At 34.9% G+C, this 21,173-nt stretch overlaps 1 non-coding gene across 1 annotated transcript; it reads right to left on the reverse strand.

Annotated features, from left to right (window-relative positions):
* Nucleotides 1–2,402: 2,402 nt before the first annotated feature.
* LOC112745086 (small nucleolar RNA R71) lies at nt 2,403–2,510 on the reverse strand. The gene has a single exon (XR_003173032.1). It is a non-coding gene; the product is annotated as a small nucleolar RNA R71 (small nucleolar RNA).
* Between the last annotated feature and the right edge of the window lie 18,663 nt (nt 2,511–21,173).

The raw sequence follows: 21,173 nt of genomic DNA on the forward strand, positions 1-21,173 counted from the left end.
GACGGCTCATCTTGTTGCTCAGATTGGGTAACTTTCTTTTCGTTTTCTTTTCAAAAAAATTTTTCAAAAAAATATTTCAAAAAAAAATTTCTTGTGTTTTCGAAAAAAAAAAAATTTATTCAGAATTTTTAAGAATGAATTCTAGTGTTTCATGAAGCATGTGAAGCCTGGCTGGCTGTAAAGCCATGTCTAAATTCTTTTGGACTGAGGCTTCCAACCATCAGCTGTTATACGACTGTAGGGTATGTCAGGCATGTCATGTCTGAATTACATGCTGAAGCTTGGCTGGCCATTGGGCATGTCTAGTGTTTTGGACCGGAGCTTTCATTGAAAGCTTGGCTGGCTAGTGAGCCATGTCTAATTCCTGGACTGAAGCTTTAGACTAAGAATGCAAGATTCCTGGAATTCATATTAAAAATTTTGGAATCCTTATTTTTCTTTTTCAATTAATTTTTCGAAAAATCCAAAAAAAAAAATTAGAAAATCATAAAAATCAAAAATATTTTTCTGTTTCTTGTTTGAGTCTTGAGTCATGTTATAAGTTTGGTGTCACTTGCATATGCATCTTGCATTTTTTCGAAAATTCATGCATTCATAGTGTTCATCATGATCTTCAAGTTGTTCTTGGTAAGTCTTCTTGTTTGATCTTGATGATTTCATGTTTTGTGTCTTTTCTTGTTTTTCATATGCATTCTTGAATTCCTAGTGCCTAAGCATTAAAGAATTCTAAGTTTGGTGTCTTGCATGTTTTCTTTGCATTAAAAATTTTTCAAAAATGTGTTCTTGATGTTCATCATGATCTTCATAGTGTTCTTGGTGTTCATCTTGACATTCATAGCATTCTTGCATGCATCACATGTTTTGATCTAAAAATTTCATGCATTGCATCTTTTTAGTGTTTTTTTTTCTCCCATCATAAAAAAATTCAAAAATAAAAAAAATATCTTTCCCTTTTTCTCTCTTAAAATTTCGAAAATTAGATTTGACTTTTTCAAAAATTTTTAAAATCTAGTTGTTTTTATGAGTCAAATCAAATTTTCAATTTAAAAATCTTATCTTTTTCAAAATCTTTTTCAAAAATCAAATCTTTTTCAAATTTTTTAGTTATTTTCGAAAATTTCAAAAATATTTTTCAAAAATCTTTTTCTTAATTTTACATCATATTTTCGAAAATAACATAATCAATTAATGTTTTGATTCAAAAATTTCAAGTTTGTTACTTGCTTGTTAAGAAAGATTCAAACTTTAAGTTTTAGAATCATATCTTGTGATTTCTTGTGAATCAAGTCATTAATTGTGATTTTAAAAATTCAAATCTTTTTCAAAAACTAATTTCAATCATATCTTTTCAAAATATCTTCTTATCTTATCTTTTTCAAAAATTTGATTTCAAAATATCTTTTCTAACTTCCAACTTCTTATCCTTTCAAAATTTGTTTCAACTAACTAACTAACTTTTTTGTTTGTTTCTTATCTTTTTCAAAACCACCTAACTAACTCTCTCTCTCTAATTTTCGAAAATCCCTTCCTTCTTTTTCAAAATTTATTTTTAATTAACTATTATTTTAATTTTTAAATCTTAATTTTCGAAAAACTACTAACATTTTTCAAAAACTATTTTCAAAAATCACTAACCCTTTTTCAAAAAAATTATTTTCGAAAATTCTCCCTCTCCCATCTTATTCTATTTATTTATTCATCTACTAACATCTCATCTCACATCTCTGCCCTCCTCACAGTTGTGTTTCTTTCTTTACATCACATTCTTTGTCTCCCTCTTTTTTTCCACTCACAAAGGGATCCCTATACTGTGGTATAAAGGATCCATATTATTATTATTATTTTTTCTGTGCCCTCTTCTTTGTCATATGAGCAGGAGCAAGGACAAGAACATTCTTGTTGAAGCAGATCCAGAACCTGAAAGGACTCTAAAGAGAAAATTAAGAGAAGCTAAATTACAACAATCCAGAGATAACCTTTCAGAAATTTTCGAACAGGAAGAGGAGATAGCAGCCGAAAATAATAATAATGCAAGGAGGATGCTTGGTGACTTTACTGCACCTAATTCCAGTTTACATGGAAGAAGCATCTCCATTCCTGCCATTAGAGCAAACAACTTTGAGCTGAAACCTCAATTAGTTTCTCTGATGCAGCAGAACTGCAAGTTTCATGGACTTCCATCTGAAGATCCTTTTCAGTTCTTAACTGAATTCTTGCAGATATGTGATACTGTTAAGACTAATGGAGTAGATCCTGAAGTCTACAGGCTCATGCTTTTCCCTTTTGCTGTAAGAGACAGAGCTAGAATATGGTTGGACTCTCAACCTAAAGATAGCCTGAACTCTTGGGATAAGTTGGTCACGGCTTTCTTAGCTAAGTTCTTTCCTCCTCAAAAGCTGAGCAAGCTTAGAGTGGATGTTCAAACTTTCAAACAGAAAGAAGGTGAATCCCTCTATGAAGCTTGGGAAAGATACAAACAGTTGACCAAAAAGTGTCCTTCTGACATGCTTTCAGAATGGACCATCCTGGATATATTCTATGATGGTTTATCTGAGCTATCAAAGATGTCACTGGACACTTCTGCAGGTGGATCCATTCACCTAAAGAAAACGCCTGCAAAAGCTCAAGAACTCATTGACATGGTTGCTAATAACCAGTTCATGTACACTTCTGAGAGGAATCCTGTGAATAATGGGACGCCTATGAAGAAGGGAGTTCTTGAAGTTGATACTCTGAATGCCATATTGGCTCAGAATAAAATATTGACTCAGCAAGTCAATATGATCTCTTAGAGTCTGAATGGAATGCAAGCTGCATCCAACAGTACTCAAGAGGCTTCTTATGAAGAAGAAGCCTATGATCCTGAAAATCCTGCAATAGCAGAGGTGAATTACTTAGGTGAACCTTATGGAAACACCTATAACTCATCATGGAGAAATCATCCAAATTTCTCATGGAAGGATCAAAAGCCTCAACAAGGCTTTAATAATGGTGGAAGAAACAGGTTTAACAATAATAAACCTTTTCCATCATCCACTCAGCAACAGACAGAGAACTCTGAACAAAATACTTCTAATTTAGCAAACTTAGTCTCTGATCTGTCCAAGGCCACTGTGAGTTTCATGAATGAAACAAGGTTTTCCATTAGAAATTTGGAAGCACAAGTGAGCCAGCTGAGTAAGAGGATCACTGAAATCCTTCCTAGTACTCTCCCAAGCAATACAGAAGAGAATCCAAAAGGAGAGTGCAAGGCCATTGACATAAGCACCATGGCCGAACCCAAAAAAGGAGAGGAGGACGTGAATCCCAAGGAGGAAGACCTCCTGGGACGTCCAGTGATCAATAAGGAGCTTCCCTCTGAGGAACCAAAGGACTCTGAGGCTCATCTAGAAACCATAGAGATTCCATTGAACCTCCTTATGCCCTTCATGAGCTCTGATGAGTATTCCTCTTCTAAAGAGAATGAGGATGTTACTGAAGAGCAAACAGCCAAGTTTCTTGGTGCAATCATGAAGCTGAATGCCAAATTATTTGGTATTGATACTTGGGAAGTTGAACCTCCCTTGTTCATCAATGAACTAAGTGATCTGGATCAACTGACATTGCCTCAGAAGAGACAGGATCCTGGAAAGTTCATAATATCTTGTACCATAGGCACCATGATCTTTAAGGCCCTGTGTGACCTTGGTTCAGGAATAAACCTCATGCCCCTCTCTGTAATAGAGAAACTGGGAATCTATGGGGTGCAAGCTGCTAAAATCTCATTAGAGATGGCAGACAATTCAAGAAAACAGGCATATGGACAAGTAGAGGACGTGTTAATAAAGGTTGAAGGCCTTTACATCCCTGCTGATTTCATAGTCCTGGATACAGGAAAGGAAGAAGATGAATCCATCATCTTAGGAAGACCTTTCCTGGCCACAGCAAGAGCTGTGATTGATGTTGACAGAGGTGAACTAGTCCTTCAATGGAATGAGGACTCCCTTGTATTTAAAACTCAAGGATCTCCCTCTGCAACCATGGAGAGGAAGCATGAAAAGCTTCTCTCAAAGCCCCCACAGTCAAACTCTAAGTTTGGTGTTGGGAGGCCACAACCAAACTCTAAGTTTGGTGTTGAACTCCCATATCCAAACTCTAAGTTTGGTGTTGGAGGGTCTCAACGATGCTCTGAACATCTGTGAGGCTCCATGAGAGCCCACTGTCAAGCTATTGACATTAAAGAAGCGCTTGTTGGGAGGCAACCCAATTTTTATTTATCTAACTATATTTTTCTTAGTTATATGTCTTTATAGGTTCATGATCATGAGGAGTCACAAAATAAATATAAAAATTGAAAACGGAATCAAAAACAGCAGAAGAAAAATCACACCTTGGAGGAGCATCTGCCTGGCGTTCAACGCCAGAACAGAGCATGGTTCTGGCATTCAACGCCAGAAATGGCTAGTAAATGGGCGTTAAACGCCCAAAATGAGCACCAACCTGGCGCTGAACGCCCAGAGTTGTATGCAAGGGCATTTTGCATGCCTAAATTGGTGCAGGGATGTAAATGCCTTGACACCTCAAGATCTGTGGACCTCACAGGATCACCTCAGGATCTGTGGACCCCACAGGATCCCCACCTACTTCCACTCACTTCTTCTCACCCTCTCTCTCTCCATTCATGGTCATCCCTTCTGTTTTCCATTTACCACTCACATCCATACACCCACCTATCTTCAAAATTCAACATCTCTTTCCCACCCAATCCCACCCATATGGCCGAATATACACATCCCTCCATCTCCTCCATATCTTCTTCTTCTTCTTCTTCTTCTTCTTCTTCTATTCTTTCTTCTTTTGCTCGAGGGCGAGCAACATTCTAAGTTTGGTGTGGTAAAAGCATAGCTTTTTTTATTTTTCCATAACCATTAATGGCACCTAAGGCCAGAGAAACCTCAAGAAAGAGGAAAGAGAAGACAATTGCTTCCACCTCTGAGTCATGGGAGATGGAAAGATTCATCTCAAGGGACTATAGCTCAGTGGTAGAACATGTGGCTGCAAATCAAGAGATCCCTGAGATACCTCAGGGGATGCACTTCCCTCTACATAAATATTGGGAGCAAATCAACACCTCCCTAGGAGAATTAAGTCCCAACATGGGACAACTAAGGGTGGAACATCAAGAGCACTCCATCATCCTTCATGAAATAAGAGAAGATCAAAAAGCAATGAGGGAGGAGCAACAAAGACAAGGAAGAGACATAGAAGAGCTTAAGGACATCATTGGTTCCTCAAGAAGGAAATGCCACCATCACTAAGGTGGATTCATTCCTTGCTCTTATTTCTTCTGTTTTTCGTTTTCTATATTATGTGCTTATCTGTGTTTGTGTCTTCATTACATGATCATTAGTAGTTAGTAACTATGCCTTAAAGTTATGAATGTCCTATGAATCCATCACCTCTCTTAAATGAAAAATGTTTTAATTCAAAAGAACAAGAAGTACATGAGTTTCGAATTTATCCTTGAACTTAGTTTAATTATATTGATGTGGTGACAATGCTTCTTGTTTTCTGAATGAATCCTTGAACAGTGCATATGTCTTTTGAAGTTGTTGTTTAAGAATGTTAAATATGTTGGCTCTTGAAAGAATGATGACTAGGAGACATGTTATTTGATAATCTAAAAAATCATAAAAATGATTCTTGAAGCAAGAAAAAGCAGCAAAGAACAAAGCTTGCAGAAAAAAAATATATATATATAGGCGAAAAAAAATAGAAAAAAAGATATAGAAAGAAAAAGCAAGCAGAAAAAGCCAAAAGCTCTTAAAACCAAGAGGCAAGAGCAAAAAGCCAATAACCCTTAAAACCAAAAGGCAAGGGAAAATAAAAAAGATCCCAAGGCTTTGAGCATCAGTGGATAGGAGGGCCTAAAGGAATAAAATCCTGGTCTAAGCGGCTAAACCAAGCTGTCCCTAACCATGTGCTTGTGGCGTGAAGGTGTCAAGTGAAAACTTGAGACTGAGCGGTTAAAGTCAAGGTCCAAAGCAAAAAAAAAGAGTGTGCTTAAGAACCCTGGACACCTCTAATTGGGGACTTTAGCAAAGCTGAGTCACAATCTGAAAAGGTTCACCCAATTATGTGTCTGTGGCATTTATGTATCCGGTGGTAATACTGGAAAACAAAGTGCTTAGGGCCACGGCCAAGACACATAAAATAGCTGTGTTCAAGAATCATCATACTGAACTAGGAGAATCAATAACACTATCTAAACTCTGAGTTCCTATAGATGCCAATCATTCTGAACCTCAATGGATAAAGTGAGATGCCAAAACTATTCAAGAGGCAAAAAGCTATAAGTCCCGCTCATTTGATTAAAGCTATGTTTCATTGATAGTTTGGAATTTATAGTATATTCTCTTCTTTTTATCCTATTTGATTTTCAGTTGCTTGGGGACAAGCAACAATTTAAGTTTGGTGTTGTGATGAGCGGATAATTTATACGCTTTTTGACATTGTTTTTAGTATGTTTTTAGTAGAATCTAGTTACTTTTAGGGATGTTTTCATTAGTTTTTATGTTAAATTCACATTTCTGGACTTTACTATGAGTTTGTGTGTTTTTCTGTGATTTCAGGTATTTTCTGGCTGAAATTGAGGGACTTGAGCAAAAATCAGATTCAGAGGTTGAAGAAGGACTGCTGATGCTGTTGGATTCTGACCTCCCTGCACTCAAAGTGGATTTTCTGGAGCTACAGAACTCGAAATGGCGCACTTCCAATTGCGTTGGAAAGTAGACATCCAGAGCTTTCCAGAAATTTATAATAGTCCATACTTTGTCCAAGAATAGATGACGCAAACTGGCATTCAACGCCAGCTTTCTGCCCAAATCTGGCGTCCAGCGCCAGAAAAGGAGCCAAAACCAGAGTTGAACGCCCAAACTGGCACAAAAGCTGGCGTTCAACTCCAAGAAGGACCTCTACATGTGCAACACTCAAAGCTCAGCCCAAGCACACACCAAGTGGGCCCCGGAAGTGGATTTATGCATCAATTACTTATTTCTGTAAACCCTAGTGACTAGTTTATTATAAATAGGACCTTTTACTATTGTATTAGACATCTTTGGACGCCTGGTTCTTAGATCAGAGGGGCTGGCCATCTCGGCCATGCCTGGACCTTTCACTTATGTATTTTTAACGGTAGAGTTTCTACACTCCATAGATTAAGGTGTGGAGCTCTGCTGTTCCTCAAAGATTAATGCAAAGTACTACTGTTTTCTATTCAATTCATCTTGTTTCGCTTCTAAGATATTCATTCGTACTTCAATCTGAATGTGATGAACGTGACAATCATCATCATTCCCTATGAACGCGTGCCTGACAACCACTTCCGTTCTACCTTTGACTGAATGAGTATCTCTTAGATCTCTTAACCAGAATCTTCGTGGTGTAAGTTAGAATGATGGCGGCATTCAAGAGAATCCGAAAAGTCTAAACCTTGTCTGTGGTATTCCGAGTAGGATTCAATGAATGAATGACTGTGACGAGCTCCAAACTCGCGATTGCGGGGCGTTAGTGACAGACGCAAAAGGATAGTAAATCCTATTCCAGCATGATCGAGAACCGACAGATGAATAGCCGTGCCGTGACAGGGTGCGTTGACCATTTTCACTGAGAGGATAAGATGAAGCTATTGACAAGGGTGATGCCTCCAGACGATTAGCCGTGCCGTGACAGGGCATTGGATCATTTTTCCGAGAGATGACCGAAAGTAGCCATTGACAGTGGTGATGTATCACATAAAGCCAGCCATGGAAAGGAGTAAGACTGATTGGATGAAGATAGCAGGAAAGCAGAGGTTCAGAGGAACGAAAGCATCTCTATTCGCTTATCTGAAATTCTCACCAATGATTTACATAAGTATTTCTATCCCTATTTTATTAATTACTTTCGAAAACTCCATTATTATTTTATATCCGCCTGACTGAGATTTACAAGGTGACCATAGCTTGCTTCATACCAACAATCTCCGTGGGATTCGACCCTTACTCACGTAAGGTATTACTTGGACGACCCAGTGCACTTGCTGGTTAGTTATGCGAAGTTGTGAAGATATGTTTAGACCATGGTCCTGTGCATCCGTTTTTGGTGCCATTGCCAGGGAATCAATTTTGAACAACAATTCACAACCTGAGTAGCAATTTCGCATACCAAGGCACAGCGAGTAAGTTTTTTCTTTCTTTTTTTCACTTGCTAATGCAGTTCTTCATGATGGCACTGGACTTCAACTTGTACTCTGATTCCTAACATGTCGTAAAATATTATTGTGAAAATCGGAAATACTTTTGATTTGGAGCATTATGCTGTTACGTGCTTTTTTTAGGCTTCACAGAATGAAGCTCTAAATGAGAAAGAAAAATTAGCAAATGAACTAAAATGCCTTCGTGAGGAGTTAAAACAAATCAGAGATGACTGTGCTTGTCAACAGAAGCAAGTAAAGGATTTAACAGCAGAAGTAGCAAAGTACAAAGAATTGACTGCGGAATCAGATAAAGAATTGAATTCCTTGAGAGAAGAAAGAAATGCCCTTGAGGTTTGTACAGATTTCCAACATTGTAATTTTTTATCCTTTTATCAATTATGCACTCCTGTAATATAGTAATTTTTTATCCTTTAGAGTAAATATTTTTACATAGTTATATAGTAATTTTTAATTGCATCATCATTAGAGTTATTTTGTTGGTTGACCATGGAAACTATACCTATGCAAATTGTTCAATTTTGAAATAAGTGTTGGCTGCTTCTATTTTTGTTACCTTTACTTTGGAATTTTAATTTGGTGTTGCTTTCTTCTCAATGGTATTGCTTTTATTTCTGAAAAATTATTTTAACTTTTTTTAAAAAAAATGGTGCTAAGTTATTTGGTAAAATTTTGTGTTTACTGTTTACTAATCATAATGCTTAACTTAATTAGTTTATATATTGTGTTTTTAATGTAGATTTGTTAAATGGTGGAAGAACAAGAATAATGATTGAAGACTCTTTTGATGCAATTTCTTTATTATGCTGTTAAATTTGTAGTGATTAAATATTAATCTTTTTTTAATTTCAAGTTATTTGACATTGTATGAATCTTATGTTTGTATTTTAATTTAATTATGAATTTTAAGTTTTTATCTTAATTTATATATGAATGTGTAAAAATTAGAATGTTATTTAATTTTTATAGGGACGGGTAGAGGCGGGGCAGGTACCGTGGGGACGGGTTAGGGTAGAGCAGCCTACTACCCGCAGGTAGGGGTAGGGCGGATAATAGTAGAGTGCAAAGATGGCGGGACGGGATCGGATAGGACAAAAACCCGCCTCTACCCGCCCCACTGCCACCCCTATGGATACCCTTTCATTGTCAAGCACCGAAACTCCTTGCGGTAGAGCGTCTTAAAAAGTGAAGCCTAGTTCAATTCCGGAACTTCTTCTAGCCAACTCATTGGCAACTCGATTCCCCTCTCTCAATGTATGGTTGAAGCAAATGTCCCAGTCCTTCTTCCTCCACTCTTCAATTCGGCACATTAACGGATTTGGGTGGTTGTTGATGAGAGCCACCACCGCTGCGGCGTTACAATAGATGAAAGACGTTTCTCATGTCCATGGTCCAGGCTAATTTAAGTCTCTGATAGATTCCCCACAGCTCAACCTTAAAAGCAGAGCACAAGCCAATGTTGTGCGAGAAGCCTCCAAACCATCGCCCCTGACTATCTCAAATCGCACCTCCACAAGACGCCAGCCTAGGATTCCCCTTTGCCACGCCATTAGTTTTGAGGGCAACCCATCTTTTTGGTAGTGGATTCCATAAAATGTGCTTCTCAACTTTTTTTGTCCAATCGACCAAGTATTCCTTGTTCTTGAAAGCTTCTCTATTTTGTTGAACTTGGATGTGAATTTTTCTGGTTGCTTCATTAGGTCTCTGACAACTTTGATTATGAACTTCTTGATTTCTCCAAAACCATATCTTCCAACAAGTAATGACAAATATGTCTATGCATGCTGCTTGTTTATCTTTTCCCAATTCTTTATTCAAATTCGATTCTATCCATTCTGCGAACTGGTTGCCAAAGAAGACTCCAATAGCTTCTGATTTGATTAGCTATGTCCAGACTCTAGAGACTTTAGGACGGTCCCTTAATACATGAAGAATGCTCTCTTCTTTGTTTATGCAGTAATGGTAACATCAATTTGTCCCAAAATAATTTTTCAACCTCTCCTTTGTTGGTAACTTGGTATCCTTTCACGCATAGTTAGCCAATGAATACTTTATTTTTTTTTTTTTGAGGCCTTGTCATTTCCAGACTCTTTTTCAAATAGAGATTTTTTGTTCTATCCATCTAACCAACCATTTATAAGTACTTTCCACTAAAAAATCTCCATCTATAGAATGCCTCCATCCGAAAGTGTCTTGTTCTTGTTCTAAACTTGGGGCGCCATGGCTCTAATTGTGTCTACCACCTCATCAGGAAGGGCTTCTTTTAGCTTGTTCAAATCCCGCTCCCTTTCATCGTTTGTCCATTTCCAAACCAAACTATTTTCATCCACGTCAAGGGTTTGAGTATAATTGATTAGGCATTCTCCACTTTCCATCCAGCGATCTATTCAAAATTTAGTTTCGAGTCTATTCTCCAGATAGTGGTTGGTGTTATCCTGAAAAGTATTCTATAGCTTGGTCATCTCCTTCTATAACTGGAAAACTGAAGTTCTGCTATGCATACTATTCTCAATTCTCCCATTTCTTCCATATTTATGATTTAGGATGCTCGCCCATAGAGAATTTGAGTTTGTCTTCCATTTTCAAATAACTTTCAACAAGAAAACATTGTTCATGATATTGAGTCTTTTAAAACCCAACCCACCCTCATGCTTAGATTGACATATCATCTTCTAGCTTACATAATGCATTTTCTTCTTATTTTCTTTGTCACATCATATGGATTTTTCTTGGAATTTCTCAATCTCATAACATATACTTTTTAGGGACCCTTTCGTGCTGCACTTGATAGTTGAGCATTAGACTGATAATTGTTTGGGCCAGAGTAATTCTTCCCGCAAGGGAGAAGCATTTGATTTTCCACCCTTTTAGCTTATTTTAGACTTTTTTCATAACATTTTTGAAACTATTCTTTCCTCTTCTATTATTGTTGATCATGACACCCAGATATTTTTCCAGCTCTTTACTTTTTTGAACCCTGAGTTGTCATGTGTTTCTTTCCTGGTCTGATTCAGGACATTCTTAGAGAAAACTACAGATAACTTTACTTGATTAACCTTGAGTCCAAATGTATTTTAAAAAATATCTATCATTTCAAACACATTCTGTATCTGACTGGGAATAGCTTCAGCAAAGATCAAAAGATCGTCTTCAAACAGTAAATGAAATATCTCAGGTTTCCTCTCCCGATTGCAAAAGGCTTCCATTTAGCTAGTTGAACTATTTTTTCAATAAACTCAGATAGAGCATCCATACAATTGACGAATAAGTAAGGGGAGTTAGAATCTCCTTGTCTAATTCTCCTTTTCAGCAAGAAATCCTCTGTCATATTGCTATTCCACAACAAATTGTACTTAACTGTAGTTACACAATTCATGATGATGTTAATACAGATTCTTGAAGGATTAATTTCCTGTAAACTTTTTTCTAAGAATCCCCAATTGATTCTATTGTATGTCTTTTAAAAATCAATTTTGACTGCCATGAATTTGGTTCTTCCTCTCATTCTTTTCATCGAATGCATCACTTCCTTGCCTATAAGAATGTTATCCTGAAATTTTCTCCCAGAAATAAAACTTAATTAGTAGGGAGCGATAATGTCATTTAGAGCTGGTTTAATTTTGTTGACCAGAATCTTAGTTATCACTTTGTAATTCATATTATAAAGGGCTATATGTTTGAATTGAGTGATGAAATCTGGAGCTTGAGTCTTTGGGATGAGAGTAATTAAGGTTGAATTGACTTCTTCTATTCTTCTCAGATTGTTCCAGCAACTTCTAACATCTCCATCGTTTTGTCTTTCACGATTTTTCAATTTTTTTGAAAAACAGTGCTGGGAATCCATCTCTACCTGGGACCTCCAACGAACTAAAGCTAAACATCACCTTCTTGGTCTCTTCCATTGTTGGCATCTTAATCAACAACCTACAAAATTTTGAATTTATTTTAGGACTTGTTTGAGTGAGGAGATTTATGGGATTAATATTTATCTCATCTTAATATAAGTCTTTGAAAAACTGCATTGCATGGTTTTTAATGTTTGCTTCGTTGCTTATCCAATTTTCTTCCTGATTTATGAGTTTATTAATTTTATTCTTGAATCTTCTTATTATAGTCTTGGTATGATAAAACTTTTGTCCTCTAATCCTAGCTAAAGCTCTATCGAGCTTTTTGAAAATTCTATCTTGTCCATCCCGTTGCGGATATATCCAAGAGTATCTAGATCTAGAGAAGCCCAAATAAATGAGGCTGCAGTTGTTTATCCAATCTGCAAAAGCTGTACATGTCTTTTTATCAACGTTTGATCCCCTTTTATTTTCGAACTCCTTTTTATTTCATTAAAATCTCCTGTGAGGAGCCAAGCTTTATTGATGTTGGTAGCTAAGACTAAGGTTTTAGACTAAAGTTGTCATCTAATATGGGGCTGTAGGCTAGCATATATCGCTGTGAGATACCATTCTTCTCTTTTTTTTTTAATAGATTTTGGTGTGTAAAAATGGGGATGAGTTTCTTCCACTGAAATTTGGATGTTGTTGAGCTTGAAGAACTAACAACATTTTAAGATGATGACTAAATATTATTATTGGGCTAAAAACCAATTATGTGTGTGATTAGTGTGTTAAGTGTATAAGCAAGTAAACTAATCAAATTGACCCCCAAGAAGCAAGATCTCAGGCCCACACACACACACACACTCAATGGCCCAAGGAGATATTTTCTATTATCACAAAATCACTTATCAGAAACAAAAGCAAGTATCTAGCCAAAAGAATGAAATCAAGTCTGCCCAAGAACATAAACAAGTCCAAATTAGTGGTCCACATCTAAATATATTCATTCAACTTAGTTGCTGACTAAATAATTCAATTCTATTTCATCTGAACTAAACCTCACCGTCGAAACTAATTTCTCTCTTCTCTCTCTTTTTTCTCTACCAACACCCACGTGATTTCTCAGAAGAAAAGAAAGAAAAAGGAAAGCTCTGAGTTAGGACAAAATCGAAGAACAGAAAGTAAGTTTTCAAATATAAGCAAAGAAGAGAAAGTCATAGTGGCTAGGGCGAAAAGCAAACATCACTTCTGAAGCAACATCAAAGACGTATTTTTAGATTTGTGCTTCATTGAAGCTTGATAAAGAAATACTATCTTTGCAAGCACAGAAGTAGAAAGTTAAAAATATTGAAGATCATAAAGCTCTGTTGTGAATCAATGATCAAGAATCTGACTTAGAGCCAAAGCAAGAATGAAGGGTTTAGATTCAACAAGCAAGATGGAAAAGGTTGAAAGAAAAGATAGAAGGTATGGATGCATATATGGTTAAGGCACTACTTCTATCCTATCTCTCCTCTGTCACACCGCTGCTACTTCTGATTTTTGGGAGAAGAAGTCAAACAAGTGCTGAAGCAAGTTTAAAGTCCTGGAAGCTTTACTCCTCTATTGGGTGAACGACCAAGGATTAGAGTAAGGAGAGAAAGCAACAAGTTTGGGTTCCTATAGCTTACAGAGCTATTACCATTCTTCTCCTTCATGGTTCTCATGGAATATCTTATTTTCTCAGTCTAGTCTTTCTTTGTTTTCAATGGTAAAAGACATAATAGTGAGGAATGTATGAAAAAGCTATTGAGTGAAAAAAGGTAAGAGAGTTAGACTTGGAAAAAAAGTCATGTTTATTTAAGAAATTCTTTGTAAGTTTTTCTGTTTTGTTGTCATGATCTTGAGGAGATTTCCTTATAAGTTAGGTTTGCACTTTACTATTAAAAGATAGAGTCGGTTCCTAGTCAAATCTGGTTTGGGTTAAAAAATGGATTTGTCCCAGATAGGATTGGTTAGAATCCTAGGGAGAATTGACGTATGTAATCTTGTTAAAAGATAATGAAATTCTATCATTGTTGTGATGGAGACTGGATGTAGGCTGCATTGCACTGAGTAGCCGAGCCAGGATATATGGCCGTGTTACTTCTTCTCTTCTCTTCTCTATTTCTGGTTCTGCACTTTAGGAGACAAAATAAAAGTATCTCCTAATTCTTCTATCCAGCTATACTTCACTGTAATACACCTTGCTCGTAACTCTATTTTGGCTCCTACTGCGTCAAGAGATAAAACCAAAGTATCTCATGTTTTTCTACTCAAAATATCTTAACAGAATCCTAGTTTAAAAGCAAAAATTAAAAGAGGCCAAGATTCAACCTCCCTTTTTCTTTTAGCCACTGATATCCATCAGATGTCCTATTTATTACAACAGATTCATATTCCACCAGAGTACTCTTGTGCCTCTTCAATGATGTAACTGATAAATCCTAAGCTTTTAATATTTTTAATAGCTTATTCTCCCTGCATCTATAGGTTCCACAAGTATAGTTAAATTAGATTTGTGATGGTTAGAGACCTCTTTAAAGATACAACTAAAAGCTTTGTTAGCCACATCTCTTATTTTTCCATTGAGAATGATCATTAAAACAAGATAGAAAAATAGGAGAACCATCAAAGACTACATCTTTTAAGTCGTAAGGCAATCACCTAATTAATCTGCATCTCTTCTTCCTTTAACCCCTCCATTGGTGGGATAGTGAAACTTATGCCTTCTATATTTTTCATCTCTATGTCTCTTGTTACATTCTCTTCCTTACCTTCTACTACTGGATCAGGAGGTTTTCTTTTTAGGGGATTAGTCTGCTGAAAAATGTCAACCTCTTTCTCCATGTGATCTATGGTTGGACTTTCGTAATTATTTTCTTGTCAATTGTCTTGATGGTGATTAAATATTTTTCACTGCATTGTGTTGTTTTAATTTAATCCATCCCCCTTGCTTTCATTTGGATAATTTGGATTGGCCTGTTTTTTCTTCTTACTATTTTTGCAGTATAGTTCTGTGTAAGTTCCTTTGAAATTTTTCGGTTCTCTTCTACTTGCTTTTTTTGTTAAAGTTCATGCTGTTTGTCGGTTTAGTCTTTGGTTCTTGGTTAGCTGTCTTCCTTTATGTGTTCTCTATTGTTGCTTCATGTTCCTCTATGGTTGTAGTTCATTCATTTCCTCCCTCAACTTCTTCTACCTCCAACACCTGAAATCTAGAATTGCTTGTGCTTTTGCCCCCTGCTTTGTTGGTTCTCGCTCCATTTTTGTTGTCACCCTCTTTTTCTCATTTTATTTCTCTTTTTGATCTTTGGACAATCATCCATGGCTCAAAATTATCACTTAGTTGCTGTACAATTTGTTTTTTCTTATCCTTTGCTCTATTATCTTCCTTTTCCTTACTTCCTTTATGTTGGCCATCTTGGTTAGATATAATTCCACCTTCTCCCTGTTGATTTCCTTCATTTTCACTCTCTTTTTGTTCCCTTCTCATGATACATTCTTTTTGGTTGTGGTTAGCTCTTCTACATAAGAAATATATTTGGTGTAGGCCCTTGTATTTCACTTTAAAGCAAACACCATTAATCATATATTTACCTATTAATAATTTTGTTAGATCCACCTCTACATAAAGTCTTGCAAACTTCTCTCTATACATATTAGCGGTGTTAGTATCCACTTTTACAACCCTTTTCTATAAATTCTCCTATTTTCTTAGGTATATTTCTATCATATAACTCAATTGGCAAACCTGGAAGCCCCACCTATGTTGTAATCTTGTCTATAGTAGCCAAAAAAGGGATTAAAATTTGGTTCCCTATACCTCATAACTAGGTAGTGATCATAGATTTTTCATGGTCACTCGAAAAGAGCATAGTCTAAATCTTTTTGTGAGTAGAATTTAACTAAGTAAAAGTCATGACCCAAGTCTATAACATCTATGCTTCCTTTGTCACTCCACATTCTTTCTAACCTTCTTTTCATAACTGTATATCCTATTTTTCTTCCCATCAGTTTAACTAACAATGAATTCCACTAAGGTTTCCAAAGTTTTATGATGGTCTCTTCATATAAGCGCAGGTTGTGTAACCCCTCATCCACCTCGGTTACCGTGACATCCTTTGGTGCTCGCTGTTAGAATCTCCTCTAGGGTCTTCATCAGAGTCAACTTCCTCCTCTTTTGAGCTCTCTTCCATGTCTTCTTCTTCTTTTGATGACCTTGGGTTCTCCTTCTCATCTTCCACTTGACCAATCTTAGGCCCCTTTTTAACAATTTCAGCAAAAGACATGGAATCCTTCTAAACTCCTATTTCCTTTTTAGATTCTTCATCTACCATCCGTGGCTCCTCTCTTGGGACTCTAAAAACATCATTTGAAAATTTTCTCCTCCCTTTCTAACTTTCTTTTTGCTTCGGTGAAGGAGGTCCTCCTGCTGCGATGTCCTTCATTTAGTTTGTTCACTTGGAGCTTCCATGGAACTTCTGGAAAAAAGAAAATGGTAACCTGTACGGAGAGAAAACTTGCTTGTACGGATATAAACGTTTACACATTGTTTGGATTGAGGGATTTTGAAGGAAAAGAAAATGGGAAGAAAAGTAAGTTTTTTGTTGTTTGGATGAGAAGGAAAAATAGGGAGGAAAGAAAATATTAGTGTGGGACCCACTAAATTATTTTCTCTCCACAAATGAAAAGAAAATGAAGAGAAATGGGGGCAATGTGAATAAAATTACATATTTACCCCTTGTCATTAATAAATTATAATTTGCATATAATATATATAAGGGTATTAATGTAATTTTATACTATCATGATTTTCTTTCTTCTCACTTTTTTTTCCATCCAAACAAAAGAAAATTTTCTCTTTATTTTCTTTCCATCCATTTTCTCTTAATCCAAACAACATACAAATAACTCTACTTTTCCTTCTATTTTCTTTCCACTCATTTTCTTTCCTCCCATTTTCTTTCCTTCCATTTTCTTTTCTATATCCAAACAATTAATTAGCGTGACAAATTTCGTGTTATACTATGTGTTCTATGGATGTTGGGGATGGAAGCAAGGTTGCTGATAAAAAAGTTGGTTGGGAGAATGTAGAAGCTGATCTTAGGTCAAATGATGTTCTGAAGGCCCAAGTTGTTAAAGTGGAGGCCCAGGTAGGTGTTCAACTAACTGTTGAAATGAGGGTCCATAAATGTTAGTGATGGATAAGTGTTGGATAAAAGTAATCATGAGAAGAATAATGAAGATGTAGATGATGATTGAGATTATGAAGTAGATTCAGATCTCTACTTTAGTAACAGTGAAGATAATTTATTAATTTTTATGGAGATGATGCATTGTTTGATGTTGAGATTACTCTTTGAAAAATGCACCACGAAATAAAGTAGACCAAGAAAACTATGACTGCAATGGTCAATAAGAAGACTGTTGGGGAGAGATTAAGTTATTGTTTAAGTGATGATGAATAGGTTAATAATAATGAGCTAGAAGAGATAGCTAGCGAAGATGATAAAGAAGGGTGTAAAAGGGTCCAGAGGAAGTTTCTTGTTGAAGGATATAAGGCATTATAAGTGAGAGGGTGGGTTCCTAGGTGGTGGACATATGCAGTGAAGATGGAAAAACGAAGATAGTTGGTAGTTAAAAAGTGTTAACAATCATCACTCTTATAATTTTGTATTTGAGATTCAACTGATGAAGTTTTAGTGGCTTGCTAAGGTTTTCAAAAAGAAGATGGAAGAGAATCTTAAGTTAAAGTTAGGCCATCAAAGTAGGATACTTAGCAAATAGAATGTACATATTTCAAGAAAAAAGGCATTTCGGATTAAGCAAATTGTATTGGTAGAGATAAATGAAACTTTCAAAGAGCATATTAAAGACTTTATGATTTTCATGTACTGTTCATATCAAATCTTAGGTCTTCTGTTAAGTTACAAATTTAGCTACCTCTAACAAACCAAACTAAGTCTTCTGGAGCATCAATGGCCTTAAATTCACAAGAAGCAAATTAGACATTAAGGATTTAGAATATGCTCTATCTATCTATCTATCTATCTATCTATCTATATTAGAAAAGTCTAGGGAGTAGCAATTTTATTTAATTTTGGCCAGAATGTAACAGCAAAGAAAGGTGAGTCATTAGATGAAATCTCACACCAATCTCACACTATTAAATTATCATTGATGACTATTTGATGGCTACCAATCACAAAAGTTGCTAGTCTCTAGCATTGCACTATTTTATTTTTAACAAAAAAAGATAAAAAAAAATAATTGAAAAAAAATATCTTAGCACAATCAATACTTACTTGCCACATTAGACCTTTCATTTGCCAAGTCACTAACTTCTGTCATTGATTTACACAATATTAATTGTCAAAGATAAATTTTAAACTAATCAAAATTTAGGAACAAAATTAAATATTAAATATATTTTTCAAATTTTTAACAAACATCAGAAACAAAATTTAAATTGAATTCTCATGCATATAGGTATAACATGAACCCTGTCTTTTTGTCTTGATTATAACAAGAACTCAATCTGCATTTTAGACTCCACATGGGTTTAGTCAAGGCCCACTGGACAACCAAGAAAGAAGAGAGACCTAAACATTCTGCCTTCTCTGACAAAAACCAAACATCGTTTCAGCCCAGTCAAAAAGATTGTGTATTTTTGTTTTTTGTGTTTTCATTTATAGAAAGGACAGAGTTGAAAGATTTCTACACTATAAAAGACATTGAAATAAGTAAAAAAAAAAAAAAGACTTTGAAATATGAAGCAAATCCAAATAGACGGAACTATAGCTACCTAAAATAGGAAAATTGACTAAATGGCCATTAGGTCAAATGTATTTTTCAAGCAACAACGTAATGACATTTTCACGAAAATGCTATGCTATTTCTATTACATTTGCACTATTTAACTTTTTTCTTTCTTTTCATTAATACCCAATTATGGTTTTGAACTTTTGATGTCGAAGTGAAAAATTGGTAGGAGATATGTATTGGTTAATGATTACTCTTTTTTTGGTTAAGTTAATGATTACTCTTTGATTGGCTTAATTTTCGTTTTCAGCTTTCATTGTTTAGGGCCAACACCCAATAAGATTTTGTTTTGTTGATTAAGGATTGTTTAGTGATATTTGTGATTACACACATTGTTAATTGTCAATTTTAAGGTCGTTTCATGGGAGGTCAATTTGTAGTTGTAAGATGTGATCTTCAAATTTTCATATTGTAACCACTGTGTGCATAATCATGTTGTAATGTCGATTTCCCAATTGCAATTTTTTCTAAAGCTATGATATATCCTAGGTAGCCTTTCACCAATGAAATTGTTATACTCTTGCGTTTGAGCCTTCACTATTATATTAGCTAGGGTTGGTTCATTGCTGCATTGCTACTTTTCTAGCTGCTGGAAGCAAAACTTTTCATGCTCTCCATATATTCTTTTTACAAGAAGCGATTAGATTACCTTTTTTTTTTTCTCGTTTTTAAATTTCTTTTTGTCACTACTAAATGAAGTGTAACTTCTATTAATAATTAAGACTGCATTTGCTTCCTGTCTTAGAATAGTAGAAAAATAGAAACATGTATATAAAAATTATCTTTGTATTATATTTGGTTAAGATGAAAAAAGACATTTTAAGATTTATATTTTAAAGAAATAACATGGCAGTTGAGGCTTTAATTTAGTAATAAATTTTTGTGTACAAGGTGTTGCATTCGAATTTGAAGCTTAGCTAAGCCAAGTAATGGAGATCCTTTAAATGTTTTTACGTGTGTAAGTATAGAATACATGTTAAAATATAAAAATATACGTTAACGATAAATTAATGTATTTATATATAAATATATGGTGATTGTTTTAATATATATTAAAAAACAAAGATACGTTAGGAACTAGGAAGACAATTTTATTAATCAGTGCACTTCTTTTTCTCTTTCAATTTGTATTGTTCGCAAGGTGGAAGCGAATAAAATTTGTGTCTCTTGTGTTGAACAACCAAAGTCTTCTGTCTTTCCGTGTTCCTATCCTTACTATTCTTAGATAATGATCAAAATACATCCTAAATAATGTAGAATACACTCTATTTGAACATGAAAAATCAAAAATTTGAATATTAAAAGAAAATCTAAAACAGCTCACACTTCACACCTCAATTCGTTAAACGATGATCTTCATGATTAGAAATCTTCCTAAAATGAATAAATTTATACGTGGCTTATTTTGTTGGTACTACTTGATTTTATATAAATGGAATATAATATAATATGGATTGCATTTGCATGCATTTCACTACTACTAATTGATTGGAGAGAGGGCACTTAATGAAAGGACACAACATCTTGTCAATGATTTTAGTATATTTCACCCATCTCGAATATATTTTTGAAAAAGTCTAGGTCATCATTTTTATTAAAATTTAGTCAGTACTTAATCAGTAAAAGAAAATTGAGTAATCTTATATCACTAGATGAAATTTCACACCATTAAAAACACTAATAATAGTTAATTGATAGCCTCTAATACTTTTATATATTTTTCATGGTATTTGACAGGAGTCCATAATCCATAAATCAGTATTTATTCTGTAATAATATTGTGGAATAATTTGTTTTGTTTATTTATTTAATTTTTTTATTTTTCAAAAAGATTAAGAAATTGTTAGGAGTAAAAATTGCAATTTAGTTGTTACAAAATATAAATTAATTTTTATATGAAAATATTTAGACTTTTTTGCTTATTTAAACAAAAAAATAGGTAATAATGTATTTTCTCTATCAGAAGATTATTGATGTAAATGTCATGTTTTTATTATTAGTAAATCACATTGGAGATATGTGTGATTTAACACCTTTTATATTGTTAGTAAATTTATCTGTTAATCTGTAAGAAGTAAAAAGTCAATGCGATTTAGGCCCAGTTTGGGTAACTAACTTAATCAAGTTCCTTTTGATAAAATAACTTAAACAATAAATGACTCTGTTAAAAGTAACTTATAAATAAGTTATTTTGTGTTTGGATTTTTAACTCTAAAAGTGCTTATTTTAAAAAAATGTAATGAAAAGTAGAAGTATTATGAGAGAAGTCA

Source organism: Arachis hypogaea, chromosome 14 (genome assembly GCF_003086295.3).
Source record: "Arachis hypogaea cultivar Tifrunner chromosome 14, arahy.Tifrunner.gnm2.J5K5, whole genome shotgun sequence".
Taxonomy (NCBI): Eukaryota; Viridiplantae; Streptophyta; class Magnoliopsida; order Fabales; family Fabaceae; genus Arachis; species Arachis hypogaea.